We start from the raw sequence: 15,497 nt of genomic DNA, 5'->3' as shown, positions 1-15,497 counted from the left end.
GGTCTTAGGATTTTAAGAACGTTTGTAAGAACGCTTATAAGAACGTTTGAAATATACGGTATTTCCCATAATTCTGCTCCAACCTTTTTGGAGCCATCGGGACCATGAAATGAACGGGACCATGAAATTTTACAAGTGACTCCTTATTTTTTATTAGAAAAATCCCCAATTAGTTCGGATGGCCGTGCACATGGAATTAAAGATCCAAAATTTTTTTAAATTTAAATGCACAAATATTTATTAACACGATATTATTTTTAAAACCAAGAAATCCAAACAGTCAATGTGAAATACGTCCTTCCAACTTGGGTCAGCGTAAACCAAGATTGGCCCGGGGCGTAGATGATGTTGGAAAATGCCAGAAGCGGTTGCGTCTTAGGGGAAAATCCTGGTCAAATTTGTCTTTCAAATTATACGTTCTGATTTTTTTTTTTGGATCGCGGACTAAAAATAAAATATTCAGTACTTTTTACGTAGATATGAATGCATCCATGTGACAAGGATAGTTCTGGGATTGGTTTAACCAAATATAATAAGACAAATTCGCACGTACACACACAGATAATATCATCTTGGGTTATGGTCTGGTGCTGTCTTGCGAGTGAAAGCGAAGCCAATGAGTGATTAACTACTCTCACTGTTAGGCATTAATGGTTAGCCAATTTAACATAGAGTTACACGCATTGCTATGTTATTTTTAGTAAGTCAGTTCTTCTAGAGCTAAGCTTACAGATCTCTGATTATAACTGAAGAAAACTAGTTGAGCTTTTCATCAGAAACAACCAGTTTACCCACACAACCAATCTTTATACACACCTGCAATTAATTCTTCCAAATACTCTTTTTCCCCTCTGTTTTAGCAGAGAATATCACTTACCCCTTTCCCCCACTACTATTTACATACCACAAAGGAACCAAATAACTTACGGAAAAAAAACAACAAAAAAAAAATATATATATATATAGGCATGGATTGAACAAGATGCTGAAAACGTTGGGCAAGAATGGAGTACCATGCAGACATGAGTGTGTCACGCAGGTCTTTGAGATTCCACCGAGGTGTAAGCCTGCAGCGAACAGCCCTTTCCAACTCATCCCAAAGATGGTCAATAGGATTGAGATCTAGGGACTGAGCGGCCCACTGCAGCAAAGAAAAGTCATTGTCATGTCCTTGAAACCATTCTATAGTGATTCGGGCTTTGCGCACCGGCGCATTATCCTGCTGGAAGTAACCATCTGACTGAGGATAAACTGTCAACATGAACAGATGCACTTGGTCAGCAACGATGTTTAAGTAGTACGATATGGCATTCAGGCGTGAATCTATGGGTATCAATGGACCCAACGTGTGCCAAGAAAACATTCCCCACACCATAACACTGCCCCACCACCTTGCACAGTAGTCTTCAGACATAACGGGTCCATGGATTCATGTTATTTTCGTCAAATACTGAGCCTTCCATCAACATGATGCACCAGGAGCTTCGACTCGCCAGACCAAGCAACTGTTTTCCAATCCTCGATAGTCCAGTGCTGGTGTTGCTGTGTTCACAGGAGGCGAGCTCTCTTGTTCTTCATTGATAACAAAGGTACGCAATATGGCCGTCGGCTGTTGAAGCCCATTCGCGACAAAGTGCGACTAGTGGTCCGTTGCGATATTTTGTTCTGCGCACCAAGGTTGTATTCTGACGTGATGTGCGACATTGTGACCCGTCTGTTTGCTTGCACAGTTCTAGCCATCCTCCTCTGACCTCTCTCATGAACAAGCGATTTTCTTCCACAGGAGTGCCGTTGAGAAGATGTTTTCTGTTCGTTGTACCATTCTCGATACACCCTTGAAACTGTGATGCGTGAAAAGTTCAGAACTGCCGTTTCAGAGATGCTTTGTCCAGCACGTCTTGCACCTACTACCATGCCACGTCGAAGTCCGTTAGATCACTCCTTTTCACCATTCTTGCAACGGTTTGTACGCTTAACCGATACTAGCAAGTTTGTCCTGCCGCATTTATATCCACAACTGTGGTCATGTGACTTGCAACGTTGTGGGACAAACCATTTGTGTGCACAGCAGGGGTGTACCTAATAAAGTGGCAGCACAGTGTATATATAGATTCAACTTGCCATTTCTCTTGGTCGCTCTTACTATAAATATTGATTAGATTCCCTGGAATATTTTGAATACATTCCTGTCTCTATTCGCCTGCACGTTGGCAAACAGTGCTAAGTAGTCGCATTATGCATAACGTAAGTTCATCCTACAGGAAAGAAACTTTAATTACATATTAATGAGAAACAGAAAAAGAAAAAGCTTCGGCAGCTCGGAAGAAAACTATGCCCAAAAGATAAGGAAAGAATATAAAAACCCTAATACATTTTTTAAACACAAATAACATCAGAATTATATATTTTCCAATCATGAAACGAAATCGTGTCTGATCTAGTAAATAAATTTGCACAAACTTACGCAAATCCATTCGTTCTGTAATGTGGTACACCATAAATTTGCTTTCAATATTCAGAAAAAAGATTACAGGGATAAGATGAATATCTTATCCCTGTAATTTCTTGGAAGAAACCAGAAAGAATTTCGTCTACTGCCTACTGAACATCTCTAAACCTTTATTTCATCAAAGGAATCTACCCAAATAACCTGAAACAAATTAACTTAATAGCCATCATCAAAAAAGATCAAAGGAGATTAGTTCAAAGCTGGAGATCCAGTTTTGAACTGATCCCCTTTGTCACCCTTCTGAGAATCGGTATCGCAAAGTTTTTCAACACCTTAATAACTTTATCAACACTCATCTGTAACAGCTCCGATCTTTTGTGTCCCAAACCGGTTGTTTCCTTGGGGGCAGGGCAGTGAGAACCAGCCTAGTCCAATATCGGGAACAACGGCTAGCGTTTTTCTGGACATCTTTGTAATACAAGGACATCTGGATCGAAGTGGTGTTATAAGACAATCTCAGAATGGAATAATTTCATACAGTCCCACCATTATTACTATGGATAAGGAGCTGGTTGAGTGGCAGAAGCTGAGGAGTAATTATAAACGAACGCTGCTCTTCATTGACTAATATTATCAGTGAGGTCCCATAGAATTTGGTTCCTGGTCCCTTAATTTTTCTCATATCCATTAACGATGTTGGTGTAGGTATTTTCAAGTTCAATCTAAGTTTGCTGATGATACCAAGGTGGGCAGGGTAGTTAATGATAATAATCACGATATGCTACTTCAACAAGATTTAGATAAATTATTTGGATGAGAGAGAAATGGATGAAGAGATGGCTGAGTGGTAGAAGATGAGGAGTATTTATAAATTACCCTAATCTTCATGGACTAATGTTATCAGTGCAGTCCCATAAACTCTTCTCGGCCTTCTGGCTAAGTAAACTTCCACCTTGCACAAGGACAGGTTGGAATAAATTCCAACCTGTCCTCGTGGAAGGTGGATGTTTACCTAATTTTAATTTTATTTGGAAAAGTACGTGACAGAAATGAGTAAATAAAGTGAGAGAGGGTAACAGCGGTTACTTTTTTAGCATTATTTTTTAATCAACTACAATTATTTATGGCTGATAATAAATAAGCTTACTTCCTTGCATCATTTTTTCAGCTTTAATACTAATACTAAAACGCATTGTAAGCAAAGCATTTCGACTATTAGCCTTCATCACCAGAAACTTTATAGATTCCCTTTATAGATTAAAAGATGCAATCAGCATGCACTCTTCTGTTCAAAACAATAATCATTCCAATGCCCCAGTAAGGATAAACAGTATAGAATTCGCAGACTGTCCATCTCTACAAGACAGAAGCAGCGTAACTTTACAAGACTGTGCGGTAACACTCTGAGTGGATTTCTTCCAGAAGATTGTGCGGTAGTACAGAGAATTTCTTCCAGAAATCCACTCAACTACCACACGCAATCTTCTAGAGATCCCTTTGTGCTTATAGGCATACGAAGCTGCCCTTAAATTCAAGCATCTATTAGCTTCAGACAGTCCATCTGCCATCCTTTTGCACACAACTCGACTTCCAATGACCTGGATTTCAACTCGCCCTAAAATTGTATCAATGCATACATTACCCAAGTTGTTTATCGGCATCTTTTAAGGCTGAAGTAAATTTTAAGTATTCCAAGCTGTAGAAAACTGGGGCACTTAATTCAAATTAATAAATCGAGGACCACTTGTGTTAAGTTTTGAACTGGTCGTAATAATTTCGTTTTTAGCCATTTCACATTTCTCTACTTCATACATTAACCGTACTTTATCGTGCAAGCGCATAGTTATACTTTTCTTTGATGTTTTTTCTAGATACATTTTGAACTCGGTATCTAGTTTGCTGAATGCATCTAGTTTGGACACTAGATACATTTTGAAACGTGGTCGGATGAGTTCAAATGCTGGCAGACGCCTTTGTGTGTGTGTGTGGCGCAAGCAACAAGAATTCATGGACTCGTTGTGCACGGTGCCCACTATCCAGTCAGGGGGCGGTGGTTGCTTAATATTGGGCACGTTTTGTGGCAAGAACTCGCATCCCTGAGTATGGACCAACGTTTCACTGTGTGTGGGGTCTACTGGCAGCTCTTAGGAGACTTTGTTCACCTTGCCGTGTTGCATTTTTCCGAGACAGAAATGGAATCTTCCAAGACGATAATGCGCCGTGTCATCGGGCCCACACTGTGCGCGAATGGTTCAAGGAACAGAGTGACGATATCATCCATCTTGATTGGCCTCCAATTTCTCCTGACCTTAATCCAACTGAACGCCTAGGGATGTTTTGGAACGAGAAGTGAGGCTCACGGAATCGCAACCGTCACTGTGGAAAGCCTTGCAGGTGACATGGTTGCAGATCCCTATGGACGTCTTCAGATATCTAGTTTAGTCAATGCATAGGCGAATAGTGGCTGTTATCCATGCAAACGGTGGCCCAACGCGGTATTAGTAGACGGTCATAATTCAGCGATCACTCAGTGTATTAGTACCATTTAAATAAACCAAAACACATGAAAATCAGAAGGCGCAAGATCAGAACTGCAAGGAGGATGTAGTATTCGCTCAAAGATTAACTCCTGGATGTGTGTGCAGTTGGTCTGTCAATATGGGGACACGCTGCAGGCTATTCTTATCGTTATCGGATCATGCCTTTTCGATGGGCTTGTCCATAAAGGCCGCCGTAGCCGAGTGGTTAAGTAGAAAGTGAAAAATCGTTACAGAATATCATTGATTAATCCAATCGTTGTCTTCTTAACGATAGCCAGAATTTTTTGGGCTTCACGTGGGTACAATGCTATATGGTACGATACACTTTGAATTAGTAGCTGGTTGAAAAGCTTCAAAGGGAATGAAAGGAAAAAAATAGTAACTAAACGTAGCATTCTGAACAATAAGGAAGCTCGGTAAAATTCTGACTGTTTAAATTTCATTTTCTAGTGAAAAAACAAACGTGGCATTTAACAGAATGCGATTGGTGTGGCAGGAGAAGATTTGTAAAATTCCTCAATGCATCAATAGTTAACTACAGTTACCATCAGAACAGAACTATTCGGGTACCAAAGAGGTATGAATTCTGTAGGACCCTGGAATCCTTTTGCAGAAGCTTAGGCTCCTAAAGAATATATTTTGAAAATCACTGCTCTGGATAGTTCTGAATATTGGAGATTTTTTAATCCATATTAAAATATTGTCAATTTAATAAATAAATTTCTGTTTATACTCCAGAACGACCACACGGTCAGAGGAGTTCACAAGATCGAATGAATACAAGAAACAGCACGTATTTAGCCTCGCGCCTGACCATTTGTCTATGGTACATCTCAAAAACCTTTATCCTAAGCATTGATCTACGTTAAAGATTTTTTTTTTTATTCATTCAACCTACCTAAGGTGTTTTCTTATACTCGTAAGATTCTTCTTTTCCATTAAGAGAAACCAGGTGTTTTGTATTTTAAAGGTTTTTCATCCCGAGGGGAAAAAAGTGCCTTTTCCCTCTTTCACTGATCCCAGCCTACAAAAACAACATATTGTCATCGTTATTCCTCTGTTAGATGATTTTGAGCGTCATATGTACAAAACATACATTTTTTTTAGTAAAATAAGAGCTCTGATTGACATATCGCATATGACGCAAAAGTATAAAAAGTAAATTCGTAAAGGTTTCTTATTACCATCGGCTATTTCTCAGAAATTCAATCAAATATCTTTCCCTCTTTTTCTTTGCTTCCAATCCCTAACATCGCTATACCTTTATCCTCCGAGCATATATATACACCACCAACACACATCTCACATCTCAAAATATATTCATAACTGCGTAAATAGAGTTCCACTTCGACTGACTGAAATCAAACTTTCATGAATCCTTTGATGGAATTTGACGTTTAAAAAAGAACTTCTCCATCCTTGCTTTGAAGGTATAATAATCAAGTTTCATCCTATTAACAGTTAAAGTTTGTGTCGTACCTGTACATCTATCCATCCATCCATCCATCCATCCATCCATCAGAGAAGGTATATTTTTCAGAGAGAGCATTTCTTACCGTGTTCCCAATTTCTTTCGATTTTTCTTTTCCTTCCTCCCCCTTAACGTATTACCATAGCTTTTCTATTCGTTTTGTTGACGAAGTCCGCTAACCAACATTTTCCGTATAACTCATTAGGTATGCTTCAATGCGTGTCTCGCTCTCTGTCTTAGTGTTTATAAAAGTCGAGTTTCGGGCCACGTTCGTGGAGATGTCAATATAAAAAGCGAAAAATTCTTATTTCTTTAAAGAAAGAGTTTGAAAAACTGAAGAAATTCTTGAAGTTTTTCGAAGTATTATAATAACAAAGCTGTCGTCTGTCAAAGTACATTTAGACATCGAGGAAAAATTTGCTTCCGAGATGTCGGGAAAGTTATGAAGTTGAATTCACATGTTACATGGCTAAATCTTATGAAAAGATGCCGAAGACACGTCGATCGGATGTTTACCGTACATGCAACTGCGAAAACGTATTTCTCGGTTCCCAGTTGTGCTCACAAAAGCAAGATACAGCCCGCTGTTGCATAGGAAGGCGCTATCTACAATGCAAATTGAGCACCAGTGTCAACTTTGTATTCCCATCCATCCCCTGTTGTCCTTCCCCCCTTCCAAAGTCACGTCTCTATTTTTTTGTCACCTCCCCCCCCTTTTCTGTTCGTCCCTCCTGTGCTCTGTCTCTCTATATAGCTTTCGTTACATTTGGGATGCTGGCCAATCTCGTTTATTCCCCTTTTCGCCTTTGTTCATTTGAATTTTCGATTTTCATTTCCTGAGTAAGCACTTTACTTTGCGGAAGTTCGGTAATGCAATGGCACGTGTTTCAGGAATGGCGCCTCTTTCTTTCTTTCTTTTTCTTTTTCCTCCCACACACCATTCTCTTTGTGGTCTTCTTGGTTTGAAATAGTACGTTTGAAGCAAGAAATTTTATTTATTTATTTTTCTACTCAATTATCTCATTAAAAAAAAAGTTTCCTCTTCACCAAAATAGCGCAGTATTTTTGTTTCATTTTTGTTTCATTTCTCTGATTTCAATAACGGATTTAGATAGACAAATACAAGTGTTGTGCTTCAAACTATCAGCTTTGTTTTTCTTTAAATTAACTCGCTGTTGAAAATTTATCTGATAACGTAGCTATTATTTCAGCCTAAAGTGATTGTCACTGCAGTCTGAAGGCTTAAAAAAAGTAATAAAAACTATATTTCTTAAAAGTTACATCAGATTATAGAAATATACTTATATAATCATATTTAAATTAATATTAATTTATGATTTTTCTGAAAAAACTTCTTCATTATTTTATTATTTTTCAAATAAAATACCGGTTTTAAAAATGTGGCTATTAGTATTTTATATAATATTCTTATATGAAATACTTATAGGCCTTTACCTAAAATAGGGTTACGAGTGAGGCCTGTCAAAACGAAGGGTCTAGTTTGATATTCCTGAGCATTTTATTTGAAAAATAATAAAATAATGAAGTTTTTTCAGAAAAATCATAAATTAATATTAATTTAAATATGATTATATATAGTCTGATGTAAAATTTAAGAAATATAGTTTTTATTACTTTTTTTAAGCCTTCAGACTGCAGTGAGTTTTTAAGTGTTCTGGTGTTCAAAGAAAGTGCATCACCCCTTAAAATTGTAATTGTTGTCCGAATAACGCAATTATATGGCAATATTTCTTACAGATTACATCAGATAAGATTGACACGCGTGGGTAATGACTTAATATTGCATCAACTGTTACTTTCGGCTATATAAGTACGCTCTGCAAGAGTTGCAGTCACACCTTGCTTGTGTCAGGATGGCGAATTACGTGCAGTTCACGCCACGAAGAAAGAGTGCTTTTGTTGCTTTACGTGAGGAAGGATGTTCTTCCCGTCATGTTGCTTATAGAGTGTCTTGTAATCAGTCAACAGTGAGTAGATTTCTTTCCAAACTCAAGAATACTGGTTTTGCTTATAGGAAAAAAGGAAACGAACGCAAACGAGTCTCTGCGCCAATACAGGACCGCGTTTTGAAGCGCTTATGCCTTAAAAACCGTAAAGCTTCTTCGTCTGAGTTGAAAAGAGAATGGGAAGAACATACAGGAGTGGTAGCAAGTGCAGTAACAGTCAGAAGACGCCTCTTCAAAAATGGACTTGTAGCCCGTCGTCCTAAGAAGAAGAAGCCCCTCCTCACACAAAAAATGAAAAAGGCCCGATTAACTTGGTGTAAGGAGCATGTCAAATGGACCCCCGAGCAGTGGAAGTCAGTTATTTTCTCAGATGAGAAGAAATTCAACCTGCATGGCTCTGATGGGAAACAAACGATTCGCCGGAGCTGTGGTGAAGAACACAATCCAGACTGTACGGTGTCTGCAGTGAAATTCTCTACCAGCCAAATGATATGTGGGTGCATTTCGTATCACCTGCAGTTTATAAAAGGTTCCGTAAATGCCAATGGATACCTGGCTTTATTGGAATGCCAATTGTTGCCAACCATTAGAGACCAATTCAGCCTGCCAAGTAACTGCATCTTTCAGGACGACTCTGCTCCTTGTCATCGGACGAAAAGTGTAAGTAGGCACTTCTGTAGTTACTTCAGCTTCATTTCTACATTAGAACTTCGACAGTAATGTGTCGAACCTCTCATTTGTTACAGATGAAAAATTGGTTGGAAGAACGGTCCATTACAACTCTTAGCAGGAAACGCAGCCGATCTGAATCCTATAGAGAACTGTTGGCATCGTGTGGAATCTGCCAGAAAGAAACCAAAGACCCTTCGTGAACTTCATAATTCGTGTTTGGAACCACGAACTATCAATTGATTATCTTCAGAAATTGATCTTGTCAATGCCTCGCCGGTGTGCTGCTGCTGACATCAGGTCCAGAGGCGGTTCAACTAAATATTAGTTTGAACTTGGTGAACTTTTCATTTTGTTTTCCATTTAAAATGATAAACTGAAGCAAACTGAGGGCTTCTGATAACATTTCAGCCATAATTGTCGTGTTTACCAAAACTGTTGTATAGAGGTTGCAAATGTTCATTTTGGAATATTTTGAGAGCACCTGTCAAATATTACTTAGTTTTGCCTTGACTATTAATAAATATCTTTTGTTTATATTTATATTTGTGATTCTAGTCATTAATGTAACATACCATCGCGAAAAAAGATTAGAAATGTAACATTTCTAGGTCATGTACTTTCCTTGAACACCAGCGTACTTGCTTCAGTTATATTTATTTATTTCATTTTAATTCTACATTAACGTGTGCAGAAAGTTAAAAATAATTAATCAATGTTGCTTACAGAAATTAAGAGATAATGCTACCTTTCTGTTTTATAATAGTATTTAATTTTATATAATAGTAAAATTATATAAAAGGGAATATTTGTATGTAATGTAATGAAATTCTTATGAAAGAAGAGACGGGTTTTAATGTTAAAATGTTAATGTTAATGAATACATATTTAAAATTTGTAACTTTTAGTGGGGACACTCTGAAGTGCTTGATAATTCAGATATTTTTAATAAACCTGACTTTTTTTTTATTCGAATTAAAAATTTCGGCACCAGCTATGACATAGTCGCACTTTTTTTTTTTTTTATTTATTATTATTACAATAACTTTATTCGGAGAAAACCAGTGGTATCATTCAAATTCCATTTTCCAGTATCGGGTGAAGAATGAAAAAGAGAAGAAAGGGGTGGGGGGAGGGAGAGAAATTCTGAAGGCTAATTAGATTGAATGAATGCTACTCACTAGTGTAGGGGGAAGGAACAAACAAAAACACCGCACTGGCGTCCGTCCGATCGAAAAGTGTGAGGAAACCGTGTGGTAAGACGCATGCTCAAAGAGAGAGAAAATTACGGAAAACCGTTAAGAATTACACGCTTGACGACTGCATTATGAGTCTTTATTAGGAAGCGACCATGCATTGTGAAGAAATTTTCCTACGTTTCTGGATAAATGTTGAAAGCAATGCGGGGAAGCATAATGGAAAATGCTTGTATTTGTACGAATCTTAAAAAAAAGAAAAGCCACAATAATGAAAATTTCGCTACGGTTTCATTAAGGTCAGTACCCTTCTGCTGATACAGGTGTTATATGGACCCTTAGAACGATGTTTTGAAAAACATTGCATGTTTTTCATATTAGTATTTAACAATTGGGAATATTATAAAGAAATGCCTATATTATCCTTGCGTAAATAAATATTATAATTTAGTATATATATTTTTTTAAATCATAAATTATTTTGAAAATCTTAAATAATTGTTTATAAAATACACCTATACATTATTTTATAAGACTTCTTAGATAAACTTTCGTTGGGAGTTTTGTAGGTTGAATTATTTTGCGATCAGTGAACTAATTTTGCAGGTTGATTCGACTTCCTTAAATGTGTTTAGGGCAGCCATGACAGTTTCTAAGTCCTTCTAAAGGTAGTTATGGTAACCATGACAGTTTTAAAGTCCTTCTGAAGGAATTAGAGAAGTCCTTCTAAAGGAGTTAGAGCAGTCACGACAGTTTCGAAATCCTTCTAAACCAGTGAGCAGCCATGACAGTTTCCAAGTACTTCTAAAGGTAGTTAGAGTAGCCAATGACAGTTTCCAAGTCCTTCTAAATATAGTTAGGGTAGCCATGACACTTTTCAAGTCCTTCTAAATGTAGTTAGGGTACCCATGACACTTTCGAAGTCCTTTTAAATGTAGTTAGGGCAGCCATGACAGTTTCCAAGTCCTTCTAAAGGTAGTTAGGGTAGCCATGGCAGTTTTTCTAAAGGAATTAGAGCAGTCATGACAGTTTCGAAGTCCTTCTAAAGGAGTTAGAGCAGTCACGACAGTTTCGAAATCCTTCTAAACCAGTGAGCAGCCATGACAGTTTCCAAGTACTTCTAAAGGTAGTTAGGGTAGCCAATGACAGTTTCCAAGTCCTTCTAAACCAGTTAGAGCAGCCATGACAGTTTACAAGTACTTCTAAAGGTAGTTAGGGTAGCCAATGACAGTTTCGAAGTCCTTTTAAATGTAGTTAGGGCAGCCATGACAGTTTCCAAGTCCTTCTAAAGGTAGTTAGGGTAGCCATGGCAGTTTTTCTAAAGGAATTAGAGCAGTCATGACAGTTTCGAAGTCCTTCTAAAGGAGTTAGAGCAGTCACGACAGTTTCGAAATCCTTCTAAACCAGTGAGCAGCCATGACAGTTTCCAAGTACTTCTAAAGGTAGTTAGGGTAGCCAATGACAGTTTCCAAGTCCTTCTAAACCAGTTAGAGCAGCCATGACAGTTTACAAGTACTTCTAAAGGTAGTTAGGGTAGCCAATGACAGTTTCGAAGTCCTTTTAAATGTAGTTAGGGCAGCCATGACAGTTTCCAAGTCCTTCTAAAGGTAGTTAGGGTAGCCATTTCGAAATCCTAAAGGCAGATAGGGCAGTCATGACAGTTTCTAAGTCCTTCTAAAGGAGTTAGAGCAGTCATGACAGTTTCCAAGTCCTTCTAAATGTAGTTAGGGTAGCCATGACAGTTTCTAAGTCCTTCTAAAAGTAGTTAGGGCAGCCATGACAGTTTCCAAGTCCTTCTAAAGGTAGATAGGGTAGCCATGACAGTTTCGAAATCCTTCTAATCCAGTTAGAGTAGCCATGACAGTTTCGAAATCCTTCTAAACCAGTTAGAGCAGCTATAGCAGTTTCTAAGTCCTTCTAAAAGTAGTTAGGGCAGCCATGGCAGTTTCCAAGTCCCTCTAAAAGTAGATAGGGTAGCCATGACAGTTTCGAAATCCTTCTAATCCAGTTAGAGCAGCCATGACAGTTTCGAAATCCTTCTAAACCAGTTAGAGCAGCTATAGCAGTTTCTAAGTCCTTCTAAAAGTAGTTAGGATAGCCATGATAGTTTCCAAGTGCTTCTAAAACAGTTAGAGTAGCCATGACAGTTTCGAAATCCTTCTAAACCAGTTAGAGCAGCTATAGCAGTTTCTAAGTCCTTCTAAAAGTAGTTAGGGCAGCCATGACAGTTTCCAAGTCCTTCTAAAGGTAGATAGGGTAGCCATGACAGTTTCGAAATCCTTCTAATCCAGTTAGAGCAGCCATGACAGTTTCGAAATCCTTCTAAACCAGTTAGAGCAGCTATAGCAGTTTCTAAGAGCAGCTATAGCAGTTTCTATAGCAGTTACCTTCTAAAAGTAGTTAGGCTATCCTAACTTCTAAAAGTACTTAGGATAGCCATGATAGTTTCCAAGTGCTTCTAAAGCAGTTAGAGTAGCCATGACAGTTTCGAAATCCTTCTAAACCAGTTAGAGCAGCTATAGCAGTTTCTAAGTCCTTCTAAAAGTAGTTAGGGCAGCCATGACAGTTTACAAGTCCTTCTAAAGGTAGATAGGGTAGCCATGACAGTTTCGAAATCCTTCTAATCCAGTTAGAGCAGCCATGACAGTTTCGAAATCCTTCTAAACCAGTTAGAGCAGCTATAGCAGTTTCTAAGTCCTTCTAAAAGTAGTTAGGATAGCCATGACAGTTTCCAAGTGCTTCTAAAGCAGTTAGAGTAGCCATGACAGTTTCGAAATCCTTCTAAACCAGTTAGAGCAGCTATAGCAGTTTCTAAGTCCTTCTAAAGGTAGTTAGGGTAGCCATGACAGTTTCCAAGTGCTTCTAAAGAATATGAAAGTGCAACAATAAACACATGAGTAAGAAACAAAGATCCTCAAATAAATTTCTTTGAACTTATTCAATTTCAAAAATAAATATAGGAGTCGTAAATTAAGATGGTAGAAGGCCGTTTTGAAATATTCTTTTAAAGTATGTAAAACTGTTCCTAAAAGTTTTAATTTTGAATTTAATATTGTTATATTGTTTCTTTTTGACATGTTTACACACGAAATACACAATTTTTCTTGCGGTCCTTGCCCCCCCCCCCCAGACCAGTGTCTACTCGGCCTTACCCTAAAGCCGGCCCTGGGCAACCATGACAGTTTCGAAGTCCTTCTAAAGCAGTTAGAGCAGCGAGGACAGTTTCAAGTCCTTCTAAAGGTAGTTAGGGCAGTCATGGCAGTTTCGGAGTCCTTTTAAAGGTCACTGATGGCAGCCATGACATTTTAGTCGAAAACGATTCACCCAAATATATCTTCTGCTATTGCAAAATCTAGTAGAGCTTCAAGTTCACACTCACGGTTAGGAATTGTTCCCATTGCAATCACTGATAGGTGCTGGTGCATTGCCTTGGTGAAAGACGACTCCTTTTGTGAGCTATCCATAACACTTTGCCTTGATTTTGTCACCCAAACGCGAAGAATATTATCTTGCGGTGGACCACCTTTTTTAAATAAGTTACTAACAGCAGATCATAAGAGTAGGGTGAGGCTATCACTTTGCTAGTTGAGGGAACATACCTTGCTTTCTTTGTGATGGGAGATAGTTCTTCCATTGGAAGTGGCAAAAAATCGAATTAAAATCAAATCATTGTTTTAGCATTACCGGAGCTGTTTTCTCCTGTGTATATTTTATCTGTATGTGTCCACAGACTGAAAAGTCCAGCTAACTTGCAGGGGGAGAACCCTAAGACCTCCGCCTCAGATCAGAGGACTTAAACTGAAGAAGAGATTAAAATGCGTAATGTGCAATTTACGAACGTATATTGTGGCCATTAGCGTGGGGAAAAGATGCAAATGATGTTTTATTTTAATTCTCTGCAATCAATTGCGTTGGATCAAAGTACATTCTTTGAATGGGTAACATAGCAGCTCGGTTTTGCAATAATACAAACAGACAAATGTCCAAAATGCCAGAAATCAAATTTGCTGCTCAACACGTGGAAAAATTGATCATCAATCATGGAAAAGATCTCACCACGGATGGAATATATGCGTTTGCTAAAAGTGTTGTTCCATCTGAACAGATGGCTAACAGTTTGGCCTTTCCAGAAAGGTTAATTGGTCATTTGCATAAAAGATGAGATTGCCATGACAGCCTGTTTCAAGGCTAACTAGTCCCTCATTAGAAAGCAGGTGTTCTACAATGAAAACATATCCAGAAAAACTCAAGACGATCCTAAGATGCAAACTGCCATGCCAGTCCTGTAGACCCGGGTGTCGGATTTTAAACAGTTTACTGCATTTAAATACTATAAACTGAAAATATACTATGGGTTGTGTATTATTTATGATGATTAATCAATCACTGGAATTTCCAAAGAAGTATTTGAGAAATGATCTTCGTTAAATGAGAAAATTCTTCTTTTTTTTTTTTAAATAAACAGATCGGAAACCCGAAGGAATTTACGTTTTTTGAAATTATAAGTAATTTATTTTAACTTAAAGATGTTTCTGGGGGAATAAATACTGCTTTGAATTTTTTTTTTAAGCAATTATTGGCCACTACGTTTCTCCAAGCAGGAAAAAATACTCTTCCGAGCGAAGGGAAGAGTATATCTGTCTCTCTCTCTCTTGTAAATCCTCATTCTTTTCCTTGCCGGTATCAAAGTTTCGTTTTTCTACATTCTTACTATTAGTTTCCATCAACATAAATTAAAGGGCCCCGGTAATAAATTTTCTTCTTGAATCAGAGCATCTATCCCTCACTCTTTCAAATGCAGCAGATAAAGAGGGAGCGACAGGGAGTTAGCAAGGCGGTTGCACTCGCTCCTTCTCGGAAGAGGAGGAAGAAGACAAATTAACACAAGTCCCAGATGGGGAGGACTCGCAAAAGGCACGCGGAGAAATGGTGGCTGTTTGTGATTAATTGATCAACGCCAATGGGTCGGCTTCACCGCTGAGAGGTTCTTGTGATTTAACTCCGTAAGGACAAAATGATAGCCGCGATCATCAATGGGCTCGGGCGGTTATTTTTCATAACTGTAAACGTCCTCGGTGGCGCCCTCTGGTGGACACGCCGGGAACTACGCAAACGTCGAGTTCTTTTGGGAGGAAATGAAATCGCGTTCTTTTTTCAACGTTGAATGTACAGAAACCCCCTCTCTCTCTCTCTCTCTCTCTCTCT

General features: G+C 38.3%; 1 protein-coding gene across 1 annotated transcript in view; it reads left to right on the top strand.

Annotated features, from left to right (window-relative positions):
- The window catches only part of LOC150082149 (paired box protein Pax-6-like), a 53,982-nt gene that overhangs the window by 23,812 nt on the left and 14,673 nt on the right, over positions 1-15,497 (top strand). The gene's annotated exons all lie outside the window — the stretch shown is intronic.

Source organism: Mastigoproctus giganteus, chromosome 8 (genome assembly GCF_048544385.1).
Source record: "Mastigoproctus giganteus isolate SK-2022 chromosome 8, ASM4854438v1, whole genome shotgun sequence".
NCBI classification, from domain to species: domain Eukaryota; kingdom Metazoa; phylum Arthropoda; class Arachnida; order Uropygi; family Thelyphonidae; genus Mastigoproctus; species Mastigoproctus giganteus.
The sequence above is the reverse complement of the archived record's forward strand: the minus strand, read 5'-3'. Positions and strand labels throughout refer to the sequence as shown.